Source organism: Arachis stenosperma, chromosome 5, assembly GCF_014773155.1.
Source record: "Arachis stenosperma cultivar V10309 chromosome 5, arast.V10309.gnm1.PFL2, whole genome shotgun sequence".
In the NCBI taxonomy this organism is placed as follows: domain Eukaryota; kingdom Viridiplantae; phylum Streptophyta; class Magnoliopsida; order Fabales; family Fabaceae; genus Arachis; species Arachis stenosperma.
Window position 1 is genome coordinate 101,739,302 of NC_080381.1, and position 5,000 is coordinate 101,744,301.

Sequence of the window (5,000 nt, forward strand, 5' to 3'; positions counted from 1 at the left end):
TTCAATTCCAAAGAGTGAAAACTAGCAAAAAATGATAAAAAGTTGCAGAGTGTAAAAAAGTTCCCCCTCAGGGGCTGGATTCCCCTTCAATCCCCCTTTTTTCAAATGCAGAAACTAAGGCCTTTAAATAGGCTCCCTAAATTACAAATGAAAATGAAATTAAAAGCAAATTACATTCAAATGAAAATAAACTATTCTAGATGATTCTTGTGGCCTTGATTTGGTGTTGTTGATGGGCCTTGCTTGCTTGAAGGGTAGAGTGATATAATTGATCCAAAAAGGATAATGATCCATTAAACTACACTCAAACGAAGCAACCCAGGAGTGTACATAGTCGAACACGTTTAACCTCCAGTTTAAGGTTAAACTGGAGGTTAAACTTGGAAATGAAGAAAGCACACCCTGGAGGCAATTTGGGTCGACCACGTTTAACCTCCAGTTTGAGGTCAAACTGGAGGTTAAACTTGGAATTGAAGAACACACCCTGGAGGAGAAAAACCATCGAACACGTTTAACCTCCAGTTTGAGGTCAAACTGGAGGTTAAACTTGGAAATGAAGAACACATTTAACCTCCCTTTCTTGAGTCGTCACTTTGTTCTCTTGTCAACCTTGCCAATTTGATGCCAAATATGAACTATTATACCTCGTTGGAAAGCTATGGATGTCAGCTTTCTAACGCAACTGGAAGCACCTCAATTGGAGTTCTACAACTCGAGTTATACTCCATGGAAGGTGAAGAGGTCAGCTGGCCTGATTGTATGTTGGTACTATGCTCTTCTATGCACATTACGGGGCTGTTTTCTCCCTCAATTTTTAGTATCCACCATGCATGCCATATATGCTTGGAAAGCTCTAGATGTCTTCTTTCCAACGCATTTTGAATCACCTCATTTGGAGTTTTGTAGCTCAAGTTATTTATGTTTGAAGAAGGCATGGTCAAGCTGTTCCATATAACACGTTTAAGCTCCAGTTTAAGCTTAAACTGGAGCTTAAACGTGGAATGGCTCCCTGGTGCCTTTCTTACTTCTGGCGTTTAACCTCCAGTTTGAGGTCAAACTGGAGGTTAAACGTGGAATGCTTCTTGGTGAGAAAAGAAAGTGTCGAACACGTTTAACCTCCAGTTTGAGGTTAAACTAGAGGTTAAACGTGGAAATGCTTTTGTGCCTCCCTTAGTTCAATTCTCATTCTGGCGTTTAACCTCCAGTTTGAGATCAAACTGGAGGTTAAACGTGGAATGCTCTTTAGTGCCCTTTCTCATTCTGGCGTTTAACTTCCAGTTTGAGGTCAAACTGGAGGTTAAACGCCAGTTACAGCATTTCCTCTCTTCTCATGATTTTGGCATTTAAGCTCCAGTTTAACCTTCAACTGGAGCTTAAACTCCACATTTGATATTCAAGCTTCCTTTATTGATTTTGTTGCTTCCTTGCCTAGCCTCTTCTTCCCTGAAATCATCCAAACAATTGCATCAAAGTCTTGGTAAAATTCATGAGAATTCTTCCATTCATAGCATTCAAGTAATATAACTAAAAACTCATGAAATTTGCATCAAAATCTTCATGTTTGAATGATTTAAGACAAGCATGACTATTTGGCCCAAATGATTACTTAAGGCTCAAGAAAATGCATAAAACAACTAAAAATAAAAGAAAAAGGCTAGTGAAACTAGCCTAAGATGCCTTGGCATCACAACACCAAACTTAATACTTGCTTGTCCCTAAGCAAGTCCTGAGTTATTTGAGAAGAAAGAATGAAACAGAAAGTAAATTCATTAGCCATATCAGTAAGTAATTGACATTGATTAATGGGGTGTTCATGCAGAAAGTTGTTGCAGCATCACTTTATTGTTTCTTAGGTAAGAATGTCACTTTTTATGTTTCCACTAAAACACTGCTATGGCCTCTTGTTATTCACATATCCTTGGCAAGTTTCTTTTCTTTGTTTTTCTTTTTCTTTGAGCTTATTTGCTCCTTGTTGCTCAGTGTCATGTGTTGCACAAGCCTTTGGCATTTTTTTTTATCAGTGCACTACACATATCCACTACAGGCATTTTAGTTCACATTTCTTCTTGAGACATTGGTGCCCAGCACCTCTTTGTGTGACTAAATGTTTTGTATTTAGGTTGCTCTTGATAATGGACTTTTGGTTGATAATCCCGGGTTAGTTAACCCAAGTTACCAAGTGTTGAAACACTCCTCAGAACCTATTCATCCAAGCATATCCTTAATACATACACACCACAGGCATTTGTCTCAGAAGTTCAAACCATTGGTGCCTAGCTTATTTTCTCAATTTTTTTGCTTTTTGGTTGCCCTTTTTCAGTGGCTTTTTCTTCTTCTTTTTCTTTCTTTTTCATGGCCAAAGACATTTATTCATCAAGATCCATAGACAACATCCTAATTTCCACTAAAAGTGACAATTCTAACTTTATTTCTTAGTGAGCTGACTATTCAATCAAACATGCATACCACCACTTAATCTTATTTGATTCCTTACCAAATGGAATTGAGTTACTTTTGTTCAAACATTTCTTTTATTTTTGGAAACAGAACAAGCATAGCAAGCATTTGTTTAAGCAAGTGAAGTTTATCCAGACACTTAGACTATCACTTATTTGGAAATTAAACAAACAGACAAACAAAAATTGCAATGACTCAAACTTAAAGCAGGGGTGCATGCAAACTTCTAATATCAGCAATTCAAAGTACAAGCAATTAAGTGACAATACAACCTTTTAGCATCTTCTTTGTTGTTCATCATCCTTCCTAGCCTTGGTGTTCTCTTTGATGATGATGTATATTCCTTCCATGAGATTGATTGTCTTCCTGCAAAGCTATTAGAAGTTGCTTGTTCCCCAAGCACTTTGAGAATTGGTTAGCATGCATGTATGTTTGTAGGCCTCTGAACTTAGATTGGTGTGTGAACACCAAACTTAGTTCCTTGCCATATGCAGCAATTTAGATCATATACAGAAAACCTCATGTGCTTTTATTAAGAAAATAACTATGAACTAGAAATTAAACTATTGTTTAAGTAGTTTCCCTGATTGGTTGGAGCTAGTGACTAGTCATGCTGAGGTAAAAATGTGCTTTTAATGAAGTTTTTGGTGGAACACCAAACTTAGAATCTCACATTCACCCTTGAATTATTTTGGTGTGCAACACCAAACTTAGCTGCTTGCAATACAGATAAATCTACTTAACTCTTTTATTGAAATAACTAGAAAAGAAAAACTACCTTTGGTTGGGTTGCCTCCCAACAAGCGCTCGTTTACTGTCATTAGCTTGACATGCTGTTCCTGACTTTCTTCCTTTTCCTCCAGTTTGTTAAGAGGAATGACTTCAAGTGGATAAAGGAGCTAGTTAGTGCCCCTTGTTGTGAATGCCTCTTTCCAGCAAGCTTTCCCTTGTGATTGGCTTGAGTGAACTTGCTTGTTGGCTCAGGAGTTGGATTGTTCTTCGACCTTCTCTTCTTCATGGATATGGTCCTTTGTTTCTCGGTCACAATCCTCATTTTGGTGCTTGTTTCTACTGCCTTCACATCCTTGATCTCAGAACTTGGTTGTTGTTGGACAGTTGGAGTATCCTGTTCATCAAAAGCTTCCTGAATTTGTGGTTCAATGAACCCTTCCTTTTTGCAACTCTCTGTTTCATTGGAGTGTGATCTCCCTTGATTGACTTTCTCCCTTTCTTGTTCTTCTGATTCCTCCCTTGGGTTTGCCATGGTATCACTAGAAGAATTGTGAGTAGGGAATTGCTTTGATAGATATCCAATTTGTGCTTCTAGCTTTTGAATGGCAGCACCTTGATTTTGTAAGTTGGATATCACTTCTTCCTTAAAGTCTTTCAAATCGGCCACATCTCTACCCATAGTTGCAATCATTCCTTCTATCCTGTTTAATTGAGTTTGCTTAGACAAGTACTCAATTTGATTTTCTAACTTCTGGATGGCAGCTCCTTGGTTTTGTAAGTTGGAGATCACTTCTTCCTTAAAGCCTTTCAAGTCGGTCACATCTCTGCTCATAGTTGCAAGCATTCCTTCTATCCTGGTTAACTGATCATGAAATTTTTGGTTCAGATTGGGTTGATGAGGTTGATTATCTTGGCTGTGATATGGTGGCTGGGAGTAAGTGTTTTGTGTGGCTTGGTATGATCTTTGGTTGGAGTTTTGGTATGTGGAATTGTTATGTTGGTTGTGGTTGTAAGGTTTGTGGTTTTGTGGTTGGGTTTGTTGGTTTCCCCACCCAAAGTTTGGGTGGTTTTTCCATCCTGGGTTGTAAGTGTTGGAATGTGGATCATATGATTGCCTTTGTTGGTTTCCCACATAGTTGGCCTCTTCCCAATCACCTCCTTCAATGCTTACTTCCTCTTGATCTTGTGTGTGTATTGCAGCCACTTGCTTTGAGTCCAATTTCCTTGTGAGCTCTGCTAGTTGCTTGGCAAACACCTTGTTTTGGGCTAGAATTGTATCAACATGGTTCAGCTCCATGACTCCCTTAGTGTTGTGTCTCTCTGAAGCATAGTAGTATTCATTCTCAGCCACTGTCTCAATCACTTCAATGGCTTCTTCCACAGTCTTTTTCCTGTTCAATGAACCTCCTGATGAATGGTCTACAGCCTTCCTTGATTCATAAGAAAGTCCATCATAGAAAATATGCAATTGTACCCATTCAGGGAACATGTTTGGTGGACATTTCCTTGTCAATTCTTTGAACTTCTCCCATGCCTCGTAGAGCGTCTCACCATCTTGTTGTCTAAAAGTCTGAACCTCAGATCGAAGCCTATTGACCTTTTGTGGGGGGTAGAAACGTGCCAAAAACTTGCTCTCCACCTCATCCCAGGTTGTTAGGCTGTCCCTTGGGAATGATTCCAGCCACTTAGCTGCCTTGTCCCTAAGTGAAAATGGGAACAAGAGCAGTTTATAGGCATCGTCCTGGACTCCATTGGACTTCACAGTGTCGCAAATTCTCAGGAATTTGGTGAGATGTTGGTTTGGATCTTCA